General features: G+C 44.4%; 1 protein-coding gene and 1 pseudogene across 19 annotated transcripts in view; one reads left to right on the top strand and one right to left on the bottom strand.

Moving 5' to 3' along the window:
- Nucleotides 1-26,781, top strand: part of Limch1 (LIM and calponin homology domains 1) — a 303,949-nt gene that overhangs the window by 157,858 nt on the left and 119,310 nt on the right. The window lies entirely within an intron of this gene.
- On the bottom strand, nt 90-5,466 carry LOC142832923 (elongation factor 1-gamma-like; annotated as a pseudogene).

Raw genomic sequence — 26,781 nt, 5'->3', positions numbered from 1 at the left:
GGATCGAAAACCAAATTGAAACAGCTTCGCGAATCCCCGTGGCAAAATGATTCATCTCCTTAGGGTTGGAAAATCTATTTTTATCACCTTTATTCCGCCAACTCCTCATTTCCAGTCTCTCCCTGAACTCCTGTGATTTCTTTCATGGTGCCGACTAAACCAGATATCTCCAGAATCGGACCGTTCTCCCTGGATCCTTCCAGCCTGGCTGATTCAGCAGCCAGGAGAGAAGGGGGCTTGTTCTGTACTGTGTAGGTGGGGACCCCCAGAGGCTGCGAGTCTCCGCAGCTGCCTGGGACCCCAGAAGTCTGTTTAGAGGTGTGAGCCACACTTTGCGACCTGCTTTCTTTCTCTGTGGCTGTGTTGAGTGTTACGGATGGCTGTAGCTCTTCCAGCTTACCCAGTAAAGAAGGGACAGGAATACAACACTCCTTCAGCCCTCCCTCTCTGACCGGGAAGGAAGGCACATGAGTGCCGCCATGCTTTTTCCTCCTTCCTCCTGACTTCATGGTTTACACTTCCCCTGTTCCGTCAGGTCCCTAGCTGTCCCTCCAGCCTCTTTGCATGTCACCAAATGGTTCTTTGAGAGTCCTTGGAAGTGGTAAAGGAGTGGGATTGTTTCCTCCGAGGACATGGAAAGTACCTGTTTTCTGGGCTCCCTCGCATCGCATGTGCAGCAGCACCGTCTGATGATTAGACATGTGAGGAGCTAGAGAAGCAGTGAAAACTACAGTGGCTACATAGGGCCAGCACTCACGCCAGCTGGGGCATTTTCAACACCTGGTAGGTAATGTATATTCAGTAGGTGTTTGCAGAATGAGTATAATGCCTTCCCCATAACCCTCAGCCTTCCTAAAATCTGCCTTTCAGAAGGTGGTGGTATGTTTTGTTGGCAGCTGGCATTCTATACAGTAATCTGGCCTAATCTGAAATCCCGAATTTTCAGCTTTCTGGCTGTATTCTGGCAGATTCCTTAGTTATTTGAAGTCTGGGTGTACTTGCCTGTAAAATGGGCTTGATAACTGTCATATTGGTTTTCTGCAAGGGCAGGAAAAGAAGAAGAGTAAGGGGAGGAAGAAGAGGTGAAGGAGGAGGATTGGTCAATGAGATGAACTTGGAATCCTTTGAGAGTTTAGCTCTGAAGGTTAAGTGTGTGTGTAGGTGTATGCGTGTATAGGTGTAGATGTGTGTGTGAGAGATTGAGTATGTAGTGTGTGAGTATGTGTGCATCATTGAGTGTGAGTGTGGTGAGTATGAGAGAGAGAGAGAGAGCAGGGGCAGGGGAGAGACAGGACACAGAGAGAGAATTCTGATCATTCCTGAGTAATGACTGCACTTCAGCTCAATCCAGGTCCTAAACCAGATGTCAGGTGGTCAGTGTTGGAACAGCCACCTCAGGTCTTAGCCCAGTGGATGCAACTGTCCAAACTCTGCAGGGTGTAGCAAACTGTAGGGTGCCACCAACTAATCAGACCAAGAAACCGGGTCCCTTTTCCAGTACTTTAGAAAGGGATGTCTTGTCGATCTGGAAGGACACAGTGTTTCTGTGCTTGTTCCTAGGCAGCTATAAGGTGTCTATGTATAGGGTGGCAAACCACAGTGCTCTGAAAATCGATACAAAGGAGAGATAAGGATGAGCCCTAGGTAATTGGTTCCAGGAGCCCCAAGACTCCTAAGCTTTAAGAAGATGGCTTAATGAAGGCCAGACTCTATGGCTTCTGGTACTACCTTGGCAACTGAGCTTGTATTTGGTTCCTTCCAGAGCCCAGAACCTCCTATCTCTTGGGTATGTAAAATGTACTAATTTCTATCTGACTTCTCCAGTCTGTAGAACGCCTACTTTAATATGGCGTGTCCTTTTTGACATTGAACACCTTCAACAATGACTTGTACTTGCCCTTGACCCTGTTCCCTCTCCTTTGTGGATGTTTTATTCCTAGACGTGGTAGAGCTCTGAATTTGAGAGCGTGGTGGTTAATTTCCCCTCTGGTTTTTGTCTGGAAGCTGGATGGGTCCCTGGGCTCTGCTGTCTGTAAGCAGTCATTTCTTCCCCCAGCAGCCATCTGCAAAGAGCTGGAGGTTACGACATGACTGGGGTGTGTTTTACATGGCTACAGTCAGCCTCTTCTCTCTGGTTCCCATGTAAGTTTTGGCATGAATTTCTCCTGTCATGTTTGAGGGAGGTGCTGGAGAATTCCGTTGGTAAACAGCCTCCTGGCCAATGTTAGCTGTCCCCACAAATACCATGCAGAGGACATCTTGAAAAGTTGCTGTGGTGTCCCTACCTCTCCAAGGGTTGAACCCAGGGCTGACCTCTGAGACCACGACCTCAGTCATACATCTGGAGTAAGCAGTGGCCTGGGATTGCTCTGCTTTCCCTGGCTTCTACTTGGCTTCTCTGGGCCAGAGCACAGAATCACTTTATTCTCATTATCTGTCCTGGGATTGTCACTCCAGCCCTGATTCTGCTGAAATCATTTTTGACAGAGCCTCATTTTGTCTTTCTTGTTCCTTTTCAATTTTATGCTACCAGAAAGCCTAACCAGCCTAGAAGTTTTCAGTGTATTGATTTTTACCCACCCTGCTGCTTCTACATTTTCACTTGGAAATATGGGAAAACGTAGGCTATTCTTGGACATTTTTTATCTACATAGATGGTACTGATGGTAGGATGTGCTCAAATTATTCAGTCAAGACAATTAAGTCTTTTAACACGTTTACATATTTCTACCTACCCTCCCATCTGTCTACCTATCTACCCACCTGCTTATTTAGTAGTGACTTTCAGAAAGAAAAACGACCTAGGGGAAAAGTAATATGAGAAGACTGGTAAGGAAAGAAAAGTGAGAAAAGGTGAAGAGAGGAGAGAAAAAGGAAGGGACATGGGAGGGAGGGAGGAAGGGAAAGCTGGCTGACCGTTTTCCTCATTTCTCCCTTAAATACCCCTGCTGTTTTCTGACACTGACCCAGTTCTATTCCCTTTAAATAAATTCTTCTATTCTCTTAAAAAATACACACAGGCCTTTCCCCCACCTCATCATTTTGCAGACATCACTCCATCATAGGGCTCACATTTTGTCTCACTATGAGGGTTACCGCTCTGTGTGCTTCCTTAGTGGGAGGAGTGTCTCACATCAGTGTAAGAAAGAAAACCTTCCTGGGCAGTGCTTCTATAAAGGAACTGTCACACAGTGAAAACCAGAGATAAAGAAATTATGAGCCACTTCTTGTAATAGTCCTGAAGAATTACCTATTACCAATTACCACATATATTGGCCAAGGGATCCATTGACTCTCAAGAAATAATGAACCTCTGTTATCATCAGCGTGTGCTTTTGGGGTGAGTAATATCTTGATTTGAAGAAAGCTTAATTGCATCAGATGTGTGAAGGAGAAGGTAACATATGGATCTTTGCCTAAGAGATTTGGATGCCAATCCTTTCCGTGGATCCAGCACTTTCTTCTCTAGTGAGTGTTCCAGGACAGCTGGTCGACCTCAGGGCTCAGAATGTCTAATGGTATTTAGTTTTGACTATAAACATGCACATGCCCTCTTTGAAAAGAAACATGTTGATCTATAATCGTGCATGTAAATACAAGGATATAAAATACATAAATTATGTGTTTGTGTTCTTTGATGTCCCAGGAAAAGTGTTCTCAAACCAAAGTCTAGATCTCCTGGTTGTTAGTATCCATTTTCTACCATGTGTATGCTTCCAAGTCCATCTGCCAATCTAAACCCAGTGGAGAGGCATCTTATTGGCTTCAGTAGACCCAAACACCAGAAACAGATCTGCTGTTGTTGGTTCCAAAGAGGGTAGCACTAGGAAAGGCATTCTTCCCCCGTTTGTCCAATCTCTGGTACATTCCTGTGATGAGGTTACAAATCATGACAGGCTGGACAAACTCTTCAGGGAAGCAGACTCAGCATACCATATGGACCAGCCATCCTTATCAAAGTGCTCCCCAAAATATCACAGAGCTACAGAAAGGGTGGCCTCATTGGAGCAGTTCTCCTTAAACTCATCCAACCAAAAGATGCTCTTGGGCAGGTGATCAGCCCTTTGGCCTTGGGCTCAGCAGCCATTTCCTGCTCACATTCATTCAACTCCCCTTCAGGAGCTGTGGCAGCTGCCTTTTTTTTTTCTTCTTTCCACTTAGCCAGGGGTTTCTTTTTCTCTTTCCATGAACCCTTTTCTTTTCTTGGGCTATCCTTTTGAGGCTGGCTACTGCACACTTCTTAGTGTCAAACTGGGCCATCTCTTCACACAGCTTTACCTCCCCCATGACACCCATAACTGGGACTGGTTAGTGTATGTGAGGAACCAACATTTGGTATTGGAAAGGTCTAGCAAAAAGAAGACTCTAAGACTTGTTTATTGAGCCACGGCAATAAGTTTGGAATCAATAAGTGTCGCTTATTACACCAGAAAGGTCCTCATCTTCCAGTGTGTGTCCATCAGCCCCAGAATTCACATTCTCTCCTCCTTTGCACTTCCAGTGGCCTGTTTGTTGCGATGCATGATGCCCAGATGGGGGTTTGGGGCGGGATCACCCTGGTGTTCTTGTGTGGCTGGAGGAACCATGTTCCTATTGACAAAGCTTACCCACTGCACCCCGTGAGCTTCTGCCCCTAGGTTACTTTTCCATAACTCCTCCTTGCTCACATAGTAGGCAATGGCATTGCTGCCAAGCACACGGAATCTGTTGTTACCCTCAAATGGTAGAACCTTGTTGGGAGAAAATTCGTAGAGAAGCTCAGGCAGGGGAACAGTTGGTTTGACCAAAGTGGAAGTGGAATAGTATGGAGAACATGTAGACCTGAGTCCCACTGTACTGAACAGCAGCGAGGGCCTTAAAACACCCCTATACCCCACCCCAAGTTTTCAGAATATGAGTACAGGGTCCTAGCCACCATGGTGATTCTTCAGGGAAAGGTTGAATTAGGTTTGAATGGATTGAGATCGTCTTTGTGCTCCTGTAGAGATGGTGTTGTGTATCAAGAAAGTTGGGATTTTCATGAAATCTGCAGGTTCAATACACGTGGCATTCTGCTTTACTCGGCCTGGATTGAGTGATAGTTGTGGGATACTTTGATCACACTCTGACATTCTCAAGATTGACAATAATATTTGATTCAGATGGTGGGACTAGCTACTAGCTGAGCGTGATTAGCCATAGAGGTTTTGGGGGACCAAGGGCAGATAGAGAGGCATAGGATATGGTAGGGAGGGGCTTAGGAAGATTCTTAGTTCTTTTTAGATCCAGAAAGGAGGGTGGAGAGGTTACTGGTTGCTTCTCTGCTGCTTCTCTGATCATTCAGGTTCTTACCACAATATCTGACTCCTGAGTTGTTATTGATAAAGAATAATTAGATAAATGCTTCAGAATGGAACTTTTGCTTTTTTCCTTGAGCACTAGGATGAAGGCGCGTGCGTGGGACAGCACAGTGATGTGTACCTTCATGGTCGTTGCATCTTCTTTATGTACATGGTTGATTGAACAACACGTAAAGGGGTGTTGTCACCATCTTAATTCTCCCATCCAGATCTTAGATCCTCTACTAGGCCCCTTAGCCTAGAGCAGTGCTGTATCCTGGTATCTTGGCTGTCAGGCTGTGATGGTGATGATGATGATAGTGACGATGACGATGATGATGACAACGATGATGACGACAATACAAAGATATCTGTCTGTACCTTCCTAGAAAGTGTATAGTGTGCATAGTTTTGAGATTAATTTTATCACTTTGATCTTTCACAAGTCCTGGTTCGTCGTCCCCTCCCATTCGTTTGCATGTATGGGTGACAGATTTGCCAGGCATGTCAACAGACTCACCATTGTGGAAATCATCTTTCTTCAGATATTTACATTTCTTTTCCTGCCTGGAATTCAACCTTGTCTCCTATGGGGACTCTCCTGTTTAAGCAACACAGTGAACTAGTGTTGTTTTCCCAGCTGCTCACCCATGTCCCAAGCCTGCTCAGCTACAGTCCTAAGATTATGCTGGAGGCTTTACACACTATGCTTTGAGTTCTATGGACCAACTCAAAAATCAACTGCCCTGAAATAAATCTCCAGGCCCTTTGGAGAACAGATACAGCTGGCGAAAGAGCTGACGGACATAGCAGTTCCTTGATAGACTGTGAGCATTCTTGAGCTCTTTGAATAACAGCAGTCTTTCCCTGTGCATATATGTGCCCTGGAAACTTGTGAAAAAAAGTAACCACAGTAGCATGATATTCAATGCTTTTGTATGAATGTTCTTAACCCTGCAAAGTTTTTTTTGGCAGGACTTGAAGCAGACTTGGCTGTCATCTACTTTTCTCCTGTTGAGGGGAGGAGTTGAGCCCAGGGGACTGGAGTGGCATGGAGAAGCCATTAAGAAAGAAGGCCAGGTTGAGCCTCTGGTGCCCTGCAGGTCCCTAGCTTTCCATTACCAAGTTCACCCTGTTCCCCAAAGCCCTGTTTCCTTCATGCATATCTCTACGTGTGAGTCTTTCCTTCACTGGAACTGTAATGTCTGAGCCCACACTAGACGCCACACTCCTGCTGTCCCCTTTCACCTCCAGTTGCTAGGTCCACTGACATCAACACAGTTAAGCTTCCCAAAGGAAGGTCCTCATTTATCTGTGCCGGGCAACTGATGAGAACATGCACACTTTGCTGTCATAGGTTTGGCCTTCAGGGACTCTCCAGCTTGCCTCAGTTACCCCCTGGGTCCTTGATCCAAACTCCAGTTGCCTGGTAATGAGGATGCAGTAATTTGCATTATCCTCTCTTCCCTTGCCCTTCTGTCTTGTTTCCATTCTGAAAACAACCCTCTGACTTGACTCCTCCCTGCAGGGACTTCTGTCCCAAGGGACAGCTCCTTGCTCTCTCCTTTGTGATAACCTCAGAGTTCCTTCCACTATGAGGGTGAAACAGATTAATCATGCTGAAGTTCAGTGCTGTGTGAGCTGGAATGCTAAGAAAAGCTTGGAGATATTTTTAACAAAATGGAATATTTTGATGAATATCTCTCACCTGAAATATTTCTCAAATTTTTTTGTTTCTAGTTTTTTTTTAAAAGCAGCTTCACAAAGGGGTATTGTATTTGAGTCGGAAAAGAAAAATATTTTTATTTCCTGTCCTTGACATTGAGTGGCATTGATAAAAGCATCAAGGTCCTTGGAGTTCTGGATCTCCTGGGGGTGGCACGGAACACATTATGTAAGAAAGAGGTTGAGTGGTTTTGTTTTGTTTTTCCTCTTTGTCAGCATGAGAAAAGAGTAGCTGTGAAAAGTGATGGACAGTTGTCATCGGGGGGGGGGGGGTTGTGGAAAACAGAGAACTCTGGGAGAAGGCCATAGCAAGAGTGATGGTGTAGCTACCACTGTATCTGGCTATAATGTCAGTCTTGACCTGGACCAGTGGCTACTTTGCTTACATACAGTCTTGAAAAGAAACAGTTCCATCTTGACTTGTAGTTGTTGAGTTCTCCATCATTCTATTTCATGGCCATTAAGTCACTAAATTAGTGAGTGATAGTCTCTCATGTGTGGTCAGACAAGGATTCCCTAGAGTGTAAGGCGCAGGCTTGACTTCCCAAAGTTAGGTAAACAGAGCTTGTGCTTTGAAACAGTTGGAGGAAAAAATAATATATCCAGTAACATATATTCATGCTTATTTATATATTTATGCTTATTTGATGTTTTATATGTTTTCAGCCATAGTTCAGTTGGTTCAGTTTGCAAACATGAAATATTAACAATGAACAAAATGACTTATTGTTCCTATTTGGCTTTCCTGGTTATCCATCAAGACAGTCAAGACACTGTCACAGACTTCTAATGAACATTTGCTTAATATTTTCAAATAAAGACTGGCTTCCATGTAGAAAGACATCTTCACACATTTATTTTTTGCATGTGCACACAGGCATGACCACATGTGCATATATGTAGATGCACATGAACATGTGCATGTGCGTAGAGCACAGGTTGACAATGAGTTTGTGTATCGGTCATTCTCTATGTTTTTTGTTTTGTTTTGTTTTGGAGTCAGGATCTCTCACTTGCCAAATCAGCTAGGCTTGCTTGCTCACAGAGAAGCAAGGGACCTGCTGTCTCTGGATCCCCAGCACTGGGATTATAGGTATATGCAGTAGTACCCATCTCTTTTCAATGTATGTTCCACGGGATGGAACACTTGCCCTCATGCTTATGCATCATGTAGCATATGGCTGAGCTGCCTCAGCCCCAGGAGCTATGTTTTTTAATGAGGACAATCCCCATGCACTTGCTTATATTGTGTTATACTCGTGGAATGGAATTGATGTATCTCTGCTTTTTTTTTTATCTCCACTTTCTTCTTCTCTTTAACACCTTTGTTCCTTCCCTGCTCCAAAGCCTTTGAGGCACCTGTACCTTCCTTTTCTTGCCTGATTTACTGTTCCACTTAGCATGCTCTTGGCCAGGCAGTGAGCATATTGCTCCTGCTGTGATAAGTCACAGCCCTATATTGGAGTGAGCTGTAGCATAACACAGCAAATCCCACACTCTGGCGTCATCTCTAGTTACTTCTAGCTCCGCATTTTCTTCCTCAGCTACTGTCAAGGCAGCCCCTTCCCCACTCACCCCCCCCCCAAGATCTCCCTGTTAGCTTGGGTCTTCACTACTAGAATGTCGAAGGTTTGCAAATGGGGACTTTCTTTACATTCATGCTGTTCTTTTTCAAATTTGTTTTAAGTAACAAATAGTTGTTGCTGTTTGTGGGGTACGGCAAGATTGATGAAGGATGACTGCCAGGCAAATGAATTTGTGCATCACCTCACAAGCTTGCCATTTTGAGGTGGGAACATTTGAAACCGACGCAGCCAACTTGAAGTGTGGATCATGATAACTCACAGCCATCGACCTGCCATGCAGGAACTCTCTTGCTCCTCTGGTCTAAATGAAACCTTGAGCCCTCTGACCAGTACTGCCCCGATCATGTCCTGTCCTTCTCAATAGTCTGTGCTCACGGCCAGGCTACTCTGTACTTTGTGAGTTTGACTTTTTCAGCCCCCACATACAACTGAGATCATGCAACACTTGTCTTCCTGGGCTTGTTCCTGGCTGAGGGGTAAATTATGGAGCCTCATAATCCTGCTGAACAACTTCTGTAAGGGGTCTTAGGTCAGTATGTTTCAGCCTTCTCTAGTAAAGTGAGGAGGAACTTTGACACCAACCTCATGAGGCTGTGGCCAGGCTTAATTGAGCTACATGAACAGAGTAGCCAGATTCTGCCTGGCACATGGGATGTGTTCCCAAGCAGTTGGTGATGGTCACTACTCTTGTGCAGGGCTTAGTGTCCCTTTCTCACATCCTTCCTCTCTCACATCCTTCCCTGAACTTCTGCCTCCATATCTGTGAAAGGGTAGAATAATTGCATCTGTCTCAGTTTGGGTTTTTATTGCTGGGAAGAAACACCATGACCTTGGAAAACTCTTATATAGAAAACATTTATTTGGGGTGGCTCGCTTACAGTTTCAGAGGTTCAGTCCATTATCATCAGGATGGGGAGCATGGCGCTGTGTAGGTATATGTGGTGCTGGAGCTGAGAGTGCTACACCTTATAGGCATCAGGAAGTCTACTGACTGTCACACTGAGCGAAGCTAATGCAAAAGAGACCTTAAAGTCCACCCCAACAGTGACACACTTGCTTCAGCAAGCCCACACCTTCTAATAGTGCCACTCCTTTTAAAGGCCAATTTCTTTCAAACCACAGCTTCTAATCAGTTCATTTGTGAAGAATAAGGACACATAGGTCAACTCAATGTGTTGTCTAGCCCTAATGAACTTTCAATGAATGGTGGCCGTGACTTTGGCCACTTGTAAGACCATGACATTTCTTCTATTGATGGCTATTTGAGGTTTGTGCTATAGACCATAAACTCTCAACGATGCTTGGAACCTGAACTGTCCCATCTCTGTGACCAGCCACTTGCTGATTTCTTGGTTTCTATTTTGCATTTGAAGTGTACACTGCACTAAACACTTGGAATAATACTTCACTTGGAAATATTTTAGCAATGATGACAGTACTCATTTTTTAGAAAATCCTGTTCGTGAGAATCCTGTTTGAGAACTTCCTTGTCACTACTGGAAAAACCTCTAAAGACCCTAGTAAATTTTCTCATATTAAAAAGAAAAATCAGGGTCTTTTGTTTGATTAATGACTCCATGACCTGGCTCTATCCCAAAGTATAATTTATCAGTCTTTAATTCCCCAAAGTCATTCTGATTTCCTATGGTTATATTTTTAATTTATAGGCCTTTGGCCAGTTTCACAAAAAATTAAATATTGATGCCTTCCAGATCCACATGCTATGGGTGAAGAACAAAGTTGAGTTGTGCCTTGTCACCAGTGGCAGCCCCTACCTAGCCCAACGTTTAAACCTTTTCCCAGCTTTCCCTCTATTAGCATGGGGAACTGGTTTCCATAATGACCTCACCATTGCTGGAGACAGAGGACCAGGAATGCAGTGTGGTTTCTAGCTAAAATGGAGAACTTGAAGCCCAAAACCCTGTGTTAAAGACTGGGCTCTGCCTCCAGGGCAGAAGGGCATGGATTTTCCTGTTTGTGAAAGAAAAGAATACTGAATGATGTTGAAGAACATTTTACCTGTGAGGCTTGGGACCCTAGTTTTTCTCACGGGAGTACATACTGTTAGCGCTGGCGACCATCAGCTGAGCGCTTCCTATGTGTCAGGCATTGTTAATGGCAGTTAGCTCTATGTTACATGCTGATTCTGTGCTAAGCATCTTGTGTCTGTTGTTTATTTTTCACGGTAATCCCAGTGGTAGATAGATGAGAGGGGTGGCTGTGCTTCCTAGGCCACTGACCCCGAGGACTAGGAGGTCCTTGCTCATAGGCTTGCCCGAGTGAGAGATAGGAGACTTGGAATCCTGGAGTCTGGCATCCTGTCCTCCTGTTGATTAATTGGTTTGTAAGTGACTTTTATGTGTTGTGGGGGTGTTGTTTGCATATATTTGTATATACATGCACCACATGAATGCCTGGTACCTGGGCCTGAAGTTAGAAACTGTTGTGAGTCACCATGTGGGTGCTGGGAATTGACCTAGGTCCTCTGGAAGAGCAGCCAGTGCTCTTAGCTGCTGAGCCATCTCTCCAGCCATCTTCTCACTTTTATTTTGCCCCATTCTAAGCACTGCCCCCTTCCCCTGGTTTTTGTTTGTTTGTTTTGTTTTGGTTGTTTGTTTTCTTGGCAACCTTGAGAAGTATAGTGTAGAACCCACCTTTTATACAATAACAAACAGTTCAGGAGCAATGAACAGTTTGCCCAAAGCCTGCAGAGCCCTCCTTCCATCCTCCACGTGTTCTTCTGACGTCACACACCGTCCTGTAGAGCCCTCCTCCCATCCTCTGCATATTCCTCTAATGTCTAAAAATCTGTTTCCTGGGTTGAGGAGACAGAGGGGTGGATCAGCACCTGCTGGACAAGTATGCGTTTTGGGGAGCAGAGATAGGCAGATCTTTGGAATTCACTGGCTAGCATGCCGAGCCAAAAGGGGAAGCTTTGGGGTTAGTGAGAGACCTTGTCTCAAAAAAGCAATAGAAAAAGACACCCCAATGTCTTCCTCTGTTCTCTGCATGTTTATCCATAAAGAGGGGCACACACAGGTACACATCATATAAACACATGTGTACAACACACATGTGCACACGCACACACACACCTAAAAGCTAAAAGCCAATGAAAATATCTATTTCTTGTGTATACGAAGGTAAGAGTCAAAATGTGATGCATAATCTGGTTGGTTCATTTTTCTATTCTGAGATTATATGGCCAATTAATACCAGCTGCTAGATGGATAAGAAAAATCATGTGATACTGATAGCTTATTTCACTCTTCTGGGCATTTAGAAAAAATAAGTCTTCCACTTTCAAAATGCAGACTAGACGGCTTGGACTTATCTTGCCTCACCATCTCTGGTGTGCAGAGTTGGACTCCCAAGCACTTGGCTTGAAATTCTAAGTAATAGTTGTCAGGAAATGGGCAGCAATTCTTCCCTTGCTTGTTGTTTGTGTAAATACTGAGCGCCATGGTGACCAGATGCAGACAGCCAGATGAAGACCAGAAACATATGGAGATGTGGACGCTTGGAGAAGGGGTATCTGAGAGAAAGGCCTTGTTTGGTTCATCTTGATGTGACCATGTTGCTAACATGGTTTTTTTGTGTGTGTGCGTTACTAACATGCTTGATTTTGTGTGTGTTTCGATGAGAAGACCAGGCTACACTAAGAATCACGAGTTAATTAATTGATATCTCACTTTTGTTCTAACAAAAACTTATAAGAATTCACTAATATAGTTGGAAAAGATAAAAGCTCTGACCATGGAAAGTATCAATATAACCAAAAGATACATATATAGTTTCTGTATTTGGGATTAGGAACTTGGCTTTAGTTTCCTAGTGCCATAGCAACATGGAAAATATGATTAATCATGTAAGTTCCAGTGTTCATGAAAGAGAGTCACACCAAAGTTGCATGAGAAAGAAATCTTAAATTAACAGCTAGGCATAAAAAAAAATCCTATTATAGGTACACCGATAGATGATGAACTCTGATTCCAATGTTTCGCCTGTCACTCTGCCTCTGGTAGGAGACCAGTGTCATTCAAGATGGTAGGTTTGAAAGTCATTGTTAAGGCAGCTGCTCAACTCAATAGAAGAACAGATGGCTCATGAGCGGTGATGTGCCTTGGTCCCTCTAACTCTGTCTATACACTCTATGGATTTCGCTGACTTTTCGGAATCGTGGGCATCTATTACAGCCTTGGCTTATATTGCCAGGCTCATTAGACACCATTGAGAATGGTGTTCAGCAGATGCAGAGATCCACAGCCAAGCACTGGACCGAGCTCCGCAAGTCCTGTTGAAGAGAGAAAGGAAAGATTGTGCGAGCCAGAGGGTCAAGGTCATGGCAGGGGAACCCATGGAGACAGCTGCCCTGAGCTCATGAGAGGTCATGGACTCTGGACTTAGGGAGCCTGCCTGGGGCCAGTCTAGGCCCTCTGCATGTGTGTGACAGTTGTGTAGCTTGGTCTGTGAGGCTCCTGGCAGTGAGATCATGATCTGTCCCTGGCACACTTAGCTGGTTTTTGGTAACCTGTCTCCCCCCAAACTGGATTACCTAGCCCAACCTTGATGCAGGGAGAGGAGCTTGGTCCTGCCTCAACTTGATGTGCTATGACTTTGTGCACATCCGTGAGGGGCCCTGCCCCTTTCTGAATGGACAGGACAGAGGAGGAGTGGGTGGGGAGGGAGGTAGATGGGAAGTAGGGGTAGTGAGTGGTAGGAGAGGAAGGAGGGGAAACTGTGGTTGGTATGTAAAATAAATGAAAAAAAATCCCAACTCATGAAAAAACTAACAAACAAAATGGTGCTCAGGCCTCAAAACTTCCATAGAAAATGACAAGAAAGAAAAGAAGTCTTGAAAGATGCACTTTGCTTTCTATAGTTTTCTGCTTTGTGAGATGAAAGTTAGGTTTACCATCGAAATGGTCAAATACTGAGAATCTTCTAGGAATGGGCCATTTTGCTGACATTTTGGCTGTAAAAAAAAAAAACCCACAGGAGGTCAAACAAGAGCATTTGTATAGAACAGAGCAGGGGGACTGTTAGCCATGGCCTAACTCGTGGCCTGGGCTAGGACTGGCTCTTTAAGAGAGCGATGCTGTGTGGCATGTGGAAATGAAGTGGGAATTTCATCTTTATCTGTAAACACTGGAATCAGCTGGGTCTCTGCATTTGTGCAACATCCTGATTACATTCCTTCCGTAGTGGTGGAGCTGAGCAGTTATGACAGAAAACACGAGGCCCTCGAGGCGAAGATGATGTGTTATTTGGTCTTTTAGGAAAATTTGCAAAGTCCCATAGTGGTGGAGAGGGTACTTGTTGTGTGTCGGCAAGGTGATGCCTCCATGGTGCATTGATTCTCTTCAGTCTATGTGGCTCGTCCTTTATGCCCCTACATACTGATCTCTAAAACATGGCACCTGCTAAACCTGCATGATGAGCATCCTGAGAGGAAGAAAGAACGTTTTGGAAACCTGGAACCATAGGCCAAGTACCCAGGACTCTATAAACCAACATCATTTTGCTCATGGAGCAGATGACTCTGTTCTCTTAGGGTCTGTTTTTTTCTTTGCCCCTTGCTGTGTTGCTCTCTGAGGCTGCCCCTCACTAACCTGTCAAGTTGCAAGCATTTGAAAGTTTTGTGTCACAAAACAGTGCAATCATCCCCATTCCTGCCTCTACTGGACACTCATCACATTTACCATCAATTCCATCATTTTCTCAGGAGCCTGGATAAAATGGCTCTTAAGAATATTTGTTTAATGTGTTCACTTTCCAGAAGGCTCTGCATTTGATGTTGTTATTTAATTACAATTATTTGAAAGTTGATGTAAGCAGAGGTAGATCAGGTTGAAGAAGAAAGAGAGGGAAAGCTCAGGGCTCACGGTGGTAGCTTGTAAAATTATCCACTTAGGAAATTACATTAGCACTCTGAGCTGAGTTATTTTTTAAAAAAATGAAAGGATTTTAGTTTTCAAAGACTGAAAGGAGGCTCATGTGATTATTATGAGGGCTGCAAAGTGGTTATCGATGCCATTTGTCATCAGGGCTCAAGCATCCTAAGGATCATCTCATTTTGGAAACATAACCACTAATCTCTGGGTCACTCTAGGCAAGAGCAGCAGGCTTGCCCCCGTTATTTCAGACCATGTGAACATCTGTGGTACCCACTGCTGTGAGTTTGGGGTTCTAGCCATGGAAGGCATGGTTGTCCACCTGAGGAGAATCGATTATCTGTGTGTGTGTGGTGGGGCGAGACAGGCATTTCAACTTAGAATAGCAAGTATTAAGAAGGATACAGACTAAGGTACCGTGGGAGTACAGGGAAGGATATTAGTGAAGCCTACTTGGGAATCTTGAAAAAGCTTTTTTTGGGTAGACAAAAGGAGAGTTTGGAGGTTTTGTTGCAATGCTTTGAATTTGCCAGGCATATGTGTTCTGGGCAGATGGAAGAAGATGTGGGTGTGCAGAAGCACAGAGCAAACTGTCCAAGGGACCTATGTCCACAAAACAGAGTAGGGTGTAATTGGAGAATAGGAGTTTAGGGAGAGAAGGATCAAGAATTGAGACGCCCTGGGTACCAGGTCACAGGGCTTGGAATGTCTTCTGGTGAAAAGCTAAAGAAATCGTGCTAACTCTACATGGCAGGGATGTAAGCAGAGTGATCAGCTGGCTTAGTATTCCAGGGTAGACCAGCCGTCCTGGTAACCTGATGATGAGCTCCCACTGAAAGTTCTAGAACCAGTTTCTGTAATAGTCTCTCTTGGATCTAGGTACTGCTGACCGGCCTTGGCATCTTTTAATATTAGCATTTACTAAATGCTTACTGTATCTTGACTGTGTGCTAGATCTTGTACCATTGTGTGGTAATGTATAAACAAAATGCACACTGTCTGATTCATGTTCTCATGACAGCAGTTTCAGAGCGGGGCAGAGCTGGTCCTGCAGCCTGTGCCTAGACAGACTCTCAGCTGTCATTTTGTTCATCTCCAAGCTCAAATTCAGTGAAGCCTATGCTTCGTATGGAGGACTCCGTCTCTATAAAGCCAAAGGTTATTTTCTTCAGAGCCCCTAAACCTTAGAACCAACTCTAAGCGTGTGGGGGAGACAACAAGTTTGTTTTTATATAGGAAAGATTTCCCATCGACTCTGTTTCAGTTTTCTATTATTGTCCTTGGACAGGGAGTGGTTGCCAGATCTCAAGAACAATAAACTAGTGTCCATCACTTACACGCTCACACGTCTAGGATAGATAGTCGCAGGGAACTGCTACGGCCAAAATGGTAAGGGGACCAGCACTGCTTCACGTGACTCTCCTGCTCTGATGGACCTCTCCCAGCATGTCCTTATACAATCTAGTTCCTTCCATGAATAGCCACGCAACTTCATTTCTGAACCATTCACCATCATGTCAAGATTTATTTTTTTCTAAACTGTGCACCCAGACCCATGTATCTCTTTCCCAGATATGGCCTCCCCTTTTTGTTTTGTTTCATTTGTTTGTTTGTTTTAATGCAGGAAAGTCATTATTTTTTATGCTCTAGATACATTAATTTTCTTTTCTTTTAAACTTCACTTTCATATTTATTTCATTATATCTATATATTCATAGAGATATGAATGTTTTTCTTATACTCACGTCTGTACTCCACATGTGTGTCTAGTGCCTGAAGAAGTCAGAAGAGGGCATCTAACCACCTAAAACTGGAGTTTTGGATGGTTGTAAGCCACCATATGGGTGCTGGGAGTTGAACTCTGGTTCTCTGCAAGAAAAAGTGCTCTTAATCCCTGAGCCATTTCTTCAGACCCTACATCTGCTTTTCTTAATTTTTAATTTGGACTGATATGGCATTAGCTCATTTAGCAGTTGAATTAAACGCTTGGGCCTCTCAAGTTCAGAAAAAAGAAGCAACCCACAAAATGTGTGTATGTGTGTGTTATGATCAACTTTTATCCATCTTATTGAGTCAGCTGTCTTTGGTGTTTCATCCTTCAGTTGTATTCCTGGGATTTTGTAAAGAGTCTTTGAAATATGTATTGAATTAAATAAGTTTATTCATTTGTTCAGTAAATATTTATCATGTAACTACAAGCCCTGAATATTGTCCTCAGATTTAGATATGGATGCTGTCCTTTCTCTGATGGACTCATGTGCCAATCATCTGTCAGTGATAGATATTAAAGGTCTGGCAATCAGGATTCAAGGCATTGTCAGTGGTGCTGCACCTTTTCACAATGAAGACCTCTCTGTTCAATTTAAGAGCTCCTGGGTTTGATTAAAATTCTAGTCATTGCTCTGTGATTGATACTTGGGGCTTTGGTGAGCTATTGACACAGCTGCCTGAACAGGCAACCATAGTTAATGGATGTGGAAACTGTCTACACATTTAAAAAGCAGGTTTCTGTTAAACATCCTGAACTTGGTCAACATCACACTTGTGGAGCTGTTCATTTTAGCAGAAGTCTCCTCCTTGTCGTGGGCTATTCAAACATTCCCCCCGCCCCGTGCTGCCTGATGGGCATAAATCGTGACTCATGTTAGGTGTAGGAGCAGGTGGTGAATACTTAAGTCCACACAAGGAATGCTTTCTGTCCGTGTGCCTTGGGTGAGAGCCAGTCGAAAGCCCCCACCCCGACTGGTTCTAGGCACCCCATTAGCATTGCCTGGGGTGTTGCCCTTTCTCAGCAGCTGATATGGGACAACTTTGAGGGTGCATCACCCTAACAGATCCAACATTTAAAATGCAAAGCACATTCAATTCTTCCTTTTTTAAAAATAATCAAATATCAAGAGTCCACCAAGCACCAGAAATGCATCAGTGGACAAAACACCTGCCGTTGAGGAGCTCATAGTTCAGTGTGAAAACATGGCTGCCACAACTCATCTGTTAAGTAGGAAGCTCGGGTGATATGCCGGACAGTAAGAGCAATAAGAAGGGCATGTGATGCTGGGATAAAGGACTGTAGGGCATATAATTGGACTAATTTGAACAAAAAGCTGAGAAAAATAAGTTAACTATAGAGCTATTGAAAAATATCAACCATCTAGATAAGACCAAGGTCTCTGGGCCCATCAGATGGTGCTATCAACCCCCAGACGACATTAGCTTCTAATAGATGCTGGAAACAAGGCATTGGATACTTTGCATATATTGCTTGGAATCTGCCAGCAGGTGGGTTGTGTTATCCATAGCCACGTACAGTTGAGGAAATGAAAACTCAGATTAAGTCAAGTCTAATATCCCAAATAGCAGGGATACTACTACTGAATCTGCCTTTGAACTTTTAACACAGAAAGCCTGAATATTTATCTTTTTGCCATGTGGCTTCTCATGTATTTATGACCCTAGTGGGAATGGGCTGAAACTAACTCAGGAATTAGGGTGTTTTTTTAAGTGACTGGGGATATAGCTCACTGGTAGAGCACTTGCCTATCATGTATCATGTCCTAAGTTTGCACCCCAAGATAAGGAGAGGATTTGATGGGGGGGAGATGAGTACTGAAAGAGAGAATATGACATCATTAATACTCTACAAAATCCTCATCAGGATCAACTTTTCCCAGGAAATCTCACCCAACAAGGCAAAAAGTACTTGGAGCGTGACATCCAATGAGACCATCCACGTTCCTTGTATAGTCTGGTTGCCATGAAGCCGTCCTGTCCATCTGATTATTAATGGGATATGTCTCTAATTCCTTTGGGTACCCGGTCAGTTCTTGGTGGTGAACTGCATTGAGTAGTGATAGCTCGAAAATCTCAGGCCACAGGTAAGCACAGACCTTCCTTAACTTCCACGGTGCAAACCCAGTCACAGAGTGGCCTGCTGCAGAATGGGTGACATTTTCCTGTAGTAATGGGATCACAATGGAGTCCCTTATACCTGTTGCTTAGGGACTGGATGGCAGTAACTCACCCGTGAACCAGCAATGTTGTGAAAGTAAAGATAAATGTAAAATTGTGTTTCGAGACCTGTAAACGGTGGTTATACAAGGGAGCCCTGTGTAGTCAGCGTGGTTAGTACGGTAATAAAAGCCCAGCCGCACTCTCCCCATACTGAGAATTTACAAGGGTTTGGATGGTATAACCCGAAAAACTGAGAGTCTAAGGCCCTTCCTCTCAATAAATAACCTTAAATCAAGCAAAGGCATATACATGTGTTTGTTTGTTAAGATGTATACCTCTTCTAGGGTCAGAACCAAGGCAGCTTTAAGCACTTCCGTGTTAGGGCTTAATCAGTAGTGGAATGCCTGCCTCATATGTGTGAGAACAAAGTTTCAATCCCAAGTCCGTCTGTCTGGCAACACTGAGATATTCAGATACCATTAGAAACATAAGATGATGAGAAAGTTCTATTTCCCAGAATTCCCTGCACACACTACAGTTGAAAGAGCTTCTTCTGGGAGGGAAGTAGGCTGGCAAATGCCAACTCCCAAGGGATGCTCTTCAGTGAGGAGCTTTTGTGCAGACCTCAATTGTGAGGCTAAGGGCTTAAAATGGGAGACTCCGTCCTGGCATCAGTGCAGACTCTACCTGCCCCCGAAGGGTGCTGTGTGACCTGCATCAGCCCTGTGGTGCACCTCAAGGATGTCTCCCAGGCTCTGGCTGTTAGTTTACTTAAAGCTTCAAGCATTGCTGATATTCACATCAGACCAAACGGAAGTCCCCAGTAAACACTCTGTGCCTTTGGGAACCTTTTCACACATTGGTGACAACCCTCAGGCCATTAGAGTCTTTTCTAAAGGCTCTTAAAAAGCCAATACTGGTAATGATTTTTCAGAACTTCAAAGCTTGTCTCTTGGAGCTATAAAGGCGGGAACAAAAAGGCACTGGCCTTAGATCTTATAGGCATGCCCTGTAAGCAGGCATGGTATCCATTGAACCAGTGGCTAGGGAAGTGGCCTGGATACTGATGAGGCATCCTCCCAGCTAGAAGTTTATTGGTTCCTTCCCCAGCAGGCTACAATTCATATTCTTTTCAACAGCCTGCCTAGCCTCATTTCCTGCCCCTTTATCTCACTTTCTCCACCTCCCAGTGTTACTCCTTTACCTCCCTTCCCTCTTCAGAGATGAGCCTGACTTGACTGACCACCCTTAGGGTGACCTTGTTCATGTCCCCTTTGGAAATTTCTGGGTGGGCTCCCAGCTCCCAGTACAACTCTCTTTGCTGGGACTAGTCATATCATATTGAAAGATAATGTCTAGGAGTCTCCTCTTGAGACTATAAAGTCTATGGAAGTTGGAAACCATTGTCTGTCCGTTCCTTCAGTGTGTGGCTTGATTATAGCTCATGGGTGATTGAATTAGCATGATTCTGTAAAGAGGAGGGTTCCTCTTATATCTCAGGGTTGCTTTTGTTAAAATGCGATGATTTCCCATTTAAATGCTCACTCCATAAACACATTGTCACCCTCTGATCTGTGTATTTAGCTAGCTTTATGAACCAGATGTATTTTTATTTTGTTTTACCCAAGAGGGCCTCATCTGTGTAGCTTTTCTCTGGTTTGGCAGATTACATTTGAAGGTTGGGGAGGGTTGGGACAGTGGGTAGAGGAGCAGATTTTGTTATTTGCTTTTTAGATAATCCTCTCACAATTGCAGGCTTTAGTAAAGTACTCTTGTTTCTGTTACTAACAGAAGATGCTAAGCATAAGTTGGAAGTCTAGCTTCACGTGACCCTTCTCCGGTACCTTCAGCCTCCTTCCTTTTTCTCTAGACATTTCCTGCAGCCTGTGTCATCTCCTCCCTGAGGCCTGTAGGAAGAAGGATCCTATGCTCCCTGTCTCCATCTGTCCTCCTCGAATGTCCTCAGGGAAGGCCCACACTGAAGCCTAGCCTGTGACTCTCACATTTTCTGTCCCTCACCTCACTACCATTTCCTTCCCGTGAGGCTACAAAACTCATCAACTCCATTCTCCTTTTGTTCTCTCCTTTCCTGAGCCTGACTGCATCTCCCCAGTTCTGCCTCCTCCACTCTTGACTCTACCACAGGTGCATACACTTCCTCGTTATCTCCTGTCATTGGAACCCTGGCTTATTTCCATCCTTCTCAGAGTTTAAACCTGGAGGTACCAAGACTCATCTGCTGCCTCGCGCAGGACTCAACCCCACTTTGACATTACCATCCCTCCCTGTGACACTCCCCCCCACTACAGGATATGGTTCTCCTATGTGGTTCTTAGCCCACCCTCTATCAGGATGCTTCATTTTCTTAATGACCTACTTTCCTTAAAAGCCACCCTGCATTCTCAGCTACCATGCTCGAGCCATTCTCAATACTCAGTCTTCCATGGGGTTGTTCCACAGGCCAGGAAATTCCACCTGAGTTCTGTCTGTCACAGCTATCTGCCTACCTACCGATGGTGCCAAAGTTCTACTCCTTCGGGACAACAACAAACTTCCTTTGAAGCCTTTTCAAGACTTTCAAGGCCATGCAAGACTGACAGCAGTAAAGGCCCAAGGGAAATCCGTGCCCTATTCATGGTCAAACAATCTCTGAGACAAATGGACATATATGAAAATGCCCGTCCATGCCTCCCTCAGATGGAGTTACTTCCAAACTTCATGCTCATGTGTGCCTCTTCTACTGTCTTTCCTAGATTCGGGCACAAATCACTTGTGTGCCTTTTCTGCCCCAGGCGTTCAGACCTGTGAGCAGATCCAAGGTGTGACTTGCATCTGTAGGATTTACAAGATTCTTCCTGAACCTATATTGCTTGATCAAAGCTCTCTGTGAAGGACTGGAAACAGTGCTGCTCCAACCTGTGTCAAAGTCCTGTGTGGGTGCTCACCCCTCTCTGTTCCCTTCTCCAGGTCAGGAGTGTTGCATTGAAATGCGGTCTTGCTTCGTGTGCTGTATTTTTATTTATTTATTTATTTTCAGAACGGCATGGAATTTTCTGTAAGGACTAGAAAGATCTAGTTCTGTGCCGCTGATTGCTTTGTAAATCTTGGTGAGTCAGGGCTTGTTTGTAAGCGACGGGAACACTCGGGTTCTTTGAGGCTGGCGGTGCATGAGCAGAATGCAGAGGAGCTCATTAGAATGTATAGTCATGGCACTCACGTTGACGCTGCACGGGAAGGCTGTAAATACATCTGGGCCATCAAATCTTATGTCTGTATTTCACGGGGACATATGTGCTTGCCATTGCTGTATGAAAATTAGTTTATACGATTTCTTTGAATACCTTGATCTTAAGTTCTTCTTTTCCACTAAGACAAAATGACGAAAAGAAAAGAAAACAAAATGAAATGACAGAGAAATAAAGAGAAAGGAATGCACTCTAAAAAGTTGCAGTGATGGTAGATTTTGAGTGCCTACCAAGAATTTAATCAGCAGGAGACTTAGGGGAAGGAGATGGGAAGGTCACCCACCAATCCCCTTCTTTATGTCTTGTAATTACAACGTGAAGAAATTGAAGGATGTCACAAGAACACACACTTCAATAAACATTCTTTTGAAACGGCATTTAAGCATCCACAGAGCTCTCCCCAGAGGACTTAAAACCCCTCCTGTCTGGAGAGGGCTCTGATTATAAAATACTTCTGCACGGCTCTCCCTCTTTGGAGGCAGTATCCTGATTGCTTTGTGGGCTTGAGATTTGGTTTTACTTTTGCTTCTGTTGTGTGGCCTCTGAGCCACTTTCAGAAGTAGCCTAGATGGCCTTTTTGATATGTCACCAGCATGAAATGACAGGAAGAGTCCTGTGACACCTCTTTTTGGGGGCGGAAAATGCCTCTCCTTAACTTTACATACCATGGTCTAACTCTCCATTCCAGATTTTCTTTAACTTCCCGTAAAATTGCCTCCTCTTAATCACCAGTTGTGGGACAGGCTGAGAAATTTTCTGTTTCCTCCTTTTCAATGTGATGATGAGTGAGGTTTTCTAAGTGCTATATTTTGGCTTTTCCTTGTCTCTGAGAGCAGTTAAAGAGGACTTGCAAAGTCCCTTGATCGGGTTTCTATTCAGAAATGAAAGAAACGGGAGAAGTATCAGGGAGTCTGGTACTAGCTTAATCATTCTAAAGAGATGCTAAAATAGGAAGGCATGCTTTATCATAAATTAGCATGGATCCTATCAGTTCTAAAGAAGAAAATTTGCAATCTCAGTCAAATGTGCTGGTCAATAGCAAATAGCAAAATTCTTCATTGCTGCCCCCTAATATCAGGGCCTTAGGCACTGGCACAGCTAACATTGTGTGGGGGCTCTGAGGATCTGAACTCAAGTCATTGTGGTTGTGCAGTAAGTACTTTACCCACTGAGGTGTTTCTCCTCAATTCCAGACTAGGTTAAACTGAGCATCCCTGCTTTTAATGAAGATAGATCGTGACGTAAACTTCAAACACTGCATAAGTGGGAGGACTCATCTACTATTAGTAGTTGCTCTGACAGATTACAAGAGAGGATCAGCTAACGATAAAAGATGTATTCTGGCTCGTGGTTTCAATTCAGAGTTAGCCGAACTGTTGCTTTGGGCCTAAGGGAAGACAGAAAATCGTAGTGATGAGAGATTGTGGCAGAGTCCACTGCTCACCTCATGGCACCAAAAAGCAGAGAGAAAGAGGAAGGGTCTGGGGGCCAAGTCACCCTTCAATGGCATACCTCCAGCAACCCGCTTCTAAGCAGGCGGTGTAGACCCAGTGCCCTCTTCTGACCTTCAGAGGCATTGTGTGTTCATGGTGCACATGTATGCATGCAGGCAAAACACCTATATTCATAATATTCATAAACTTTTTAAAATTAAAGAAAAAAAGCATAAAGTAGCTAAACTTTATATGCCTTAATTTCCTCCCATAGTATGCTGTTAAAATGAGGTAATATTAAAATGAATGTGTTTTAAAATTAATACATCAAAAGAGCAATGGCAGACGTGTTTCAGGTAGTCTGTGTTATTGTTAGTGTTATGAATGTGATGGTAACGTCTGCAGCCCTGCAGCTCCGACATTTACTGAAGGGGCCATCAAATGATGTTTGAGGAACAAATAGTCGAGGATCCATTTAAACAAAAGCAATGGTGGATTAGCAAACTCGCCACAAGGGAAGCTTACCTATCACTTCACGATACATTCTGTAACCTGAAAGTAGCTCTAAACTCCTCACCCCAGAAAAGATTACTAAAGACCCAGTTGTGGGCCTGCGTGTGTGTGTGTGTGTGTGTGTGTGTGTGTGTGTGTGTGTGTGTGCATGTCTGCAAACATACATGTTTTCAGTGGGGCCAGAAGTCAGGGGATGACACTGGATATCTTTGTCAATTGCTCTGCCTTGTACATTAAGGCAGGGTCTCTCACTTGAGCAAGGAGCTTGCTAATTCAGTCAGTCTAACTCCAGCCAGGCCAGCTTGCTGGGAGTATAGGTAGGTTGCCACACCTACCTTGGATTTACAAGGGAGGTGGGGATTCAAACTCCTGTCCTCACTCTTCCACAGCAAAGCTTAGCCCATTGGGCTGCATCCCAGCCCCCTTCTTCACCAGTATTACGACACAGGGATTGTGACAGTCACTTGCGAGGGGGTGTTCAGGATCTGACCCACATAAACACTGAGTGAGTGTTCTTGAAACTATGGAACTATGGTGACATAATGTTCTACTTATTTTGGGTCTAAATTTTTTTTTTCAAACACCCTTGCTAGAAAAATACTCTAAAATAGATGATTTCTTCTGGCTTTCCTTCAGAGAAAGTGAATAAGAAAATTATGAGGTTCTGAAAAATGGGCCAAGATGTTGATGAGATGTCTGTGAATGTGGCTGGGTATAATCAAATGTAAATTGTCTTCCTTGTCACAGAACACAGTGGGGCTACAAGCCTGGGTGCTGGCAGTCCCCGTAAATAGCAAGTAGCTATTGGAAAAGGTTGTTTGCCTTTGAAACTGAGTGCAAGGATAAACATGGGAAAGAATCTTCTCAACTTCTGGGTCTTTCAGCTGCTTAGTTAGTTATCACCAGCTTAGGTGAGGTCTTTGCTCCCTGGCTGTCTGCTTACACTTCTTTTTTTTTTTCTTTTGTTTATCTGTGTTTCCAGCTCTTTGTTCTGTTGACTTCCCAGCTATGGGACAATGAAAATGTGCACAGACTACAAGAGGAAAATGCTCCCCATAACTGAGTTTGGGGCTTCTTAATGCTACACTGAGTAGAAATGACTGAGCTAGGGAAGTTGGAGTACACAGCTGAATCCAAACCAGCATTGACGGTGTTGGCAAACTGGCTTAGTTGTCATGATGTCCTGTGACCTATACTGGGAGATTCAGGAGTGACAGCTCGATGATCAAATACTCCCTTTCTTTCTCTGGGGAGCCCTGTGTACCCCTCGCTGGCCTCCGACTTGCCGCGGTTCTCATGTGTGTAAGTCCCCCACTCAGCTTTATTTTCTGATTGACTGAAGGAGCCTGAACACCAGGCCTTTGGCCTGCAGTAAATGTGCTTGCTGTTGTTGCAGTCTGGGGTGAGCTAGATTGTGAGCCCCAGAAAGAGAGGCACACATAGGTCTCCCCTACAAAGACTGTACCCACAAAACATTTAGTGTGCAGGAGAAGAGAGCATGTTGCTCTCACCAGATGCCGAGGGCAGGGCTTAGAAGAGTATGCCTGCCATCTTTCTCAGAACACATCCCTCTGCTAGCTCATGAGCAAGGCGGCAGAACAGGACCTGGGGACCCATTTCTAGTCGGGTTCTTTCTCCTCAGAAGCAGGAAACAGGAGATCAGGAAGGCCTGCTGTGTTACAACAAGCAGCAGATACCTGTGATTTAAGCACAAGCAGAACAAAACTAAATCTCTGGCTCTCATCATTCTACCTTGCTACCCAGATGAGTAGAGATAAAGATCAGGATGGTTGCAGAAATAATGATACACAGGACTCCAGCTATGCTGCCAACAGCAGAGTCTCAAACCTGAATGTTCACCCTCAAACATAACCTGCTCGCTAGAGGAGACCTTGCTCCTCGATAGGTGCGTTTGTTCTATTCAGCCCTCTTTTTCTTGGGGGATTTTGCATTTGAGGAGCTTGCTTATCTTTATTTATTATGGTTTGTGCGCTTATGCCTGGAACCATCAGTTTTGGAGAAGGAATGAGTTGTGGTATTGGACATAAATACCAAGGGAGACAGAGGATGCACAGTGGCCCTGCTCTGGACATTTTGTGGCTTTGATGATCTGGCACGTAGTTCTGGATAAGAAGGTCTCAAGAATCAATATCTAAGGAAATGTTGATGCCAGAGGGGTGAGTGACACTGCCCAAAAAGAACAGACTGGAAAGTGTAATTGGCCAGGAGGTATATGACTTGGGAAACTGGTCATTTAAGAAGTGGAAGGAAAAGCCGGGCATTGGTGGCACATACCTTTAATCCCAGCACTCGAGGGCAGAGGCGGGCAGATCTCTATGAATTTAAGGCCAGCCTTCAAAGCTACAGAGAAACCCTGTCTCAAAAACCAGAAACAAACAAACAAAAACAGAAGTAGATGGAAGTAACTCAGTGGCAAGCTGAGAAATGGAAGGAGGTATGCGGTGGGAAGTGGAGTATTCTAACATCAGCTAGAAGGCAATTGTCTAAAGAGAGATGGTAGAGAGCTAACCAGGGCAATGGCTGTGAAGGGGCCTTGGATTAGCACTTAGGACCCTAATGGCCAACCTTTCCAACATACACAGCGCATGGGGAGAACTGATTAGATGGTGAGGGGATCACCTAGGGAGAGAGGTGGACTAAGTAGGGACAATTATTAACAGCGCAAGAGATAGGGCAGTCATGGAGGGGGGTTGAAAATGTTGAGGGAGTCACCCCTTGCTTGGAGGGCTGTTGCTTAGGGTAAGAATGTTTGTGTTCAGAGGAAAAAGAGATGGCCACTGATGGGAAGAAGGTGACTAGTGGTGAGGAGCTGAAACAGGTAGAGAAGAGTCTTGGGTTACAGGAAGGGAAAGGCTTGTCAGGGAAAGTGAGCCCTGTCTTCAGAGCAGGGAAGGGAGGCGAACACATGGGTCTGTGCATCAGGACTGGAGAGGTCATGGTGTCATTCCTAAGGCTCTCCTTTTTCTCCATGCAGCGTCAGCCAGGCCATCTGAAAATCTGCAGAGTGTGTCCCACAGGAAGCACAGGGAGAGAAGTCTGCATTGGATTAGTCGGGTGGGGGGGGCGGGATGGGAGAAGACTGTGGTCTCAGTAAG

Source organism: Microtus pennsylvanicus, chromosome 12 (genome assembly GCF_037038515.1).
Source record: "Microtus pennsylvanicus isolate mMicPen1 chromosome 12, mMicPen1.hap1, whole genome shotgun sequence".
NCBI lineage: Eukaryota > Metazoa > Chordata > Mammalia > Rodentia > Cricetidae > Microtus > Microtus pennsylvanicus.
This window is presented reverse-complemented; position numbering and strand designations above follow the sequence as displayed.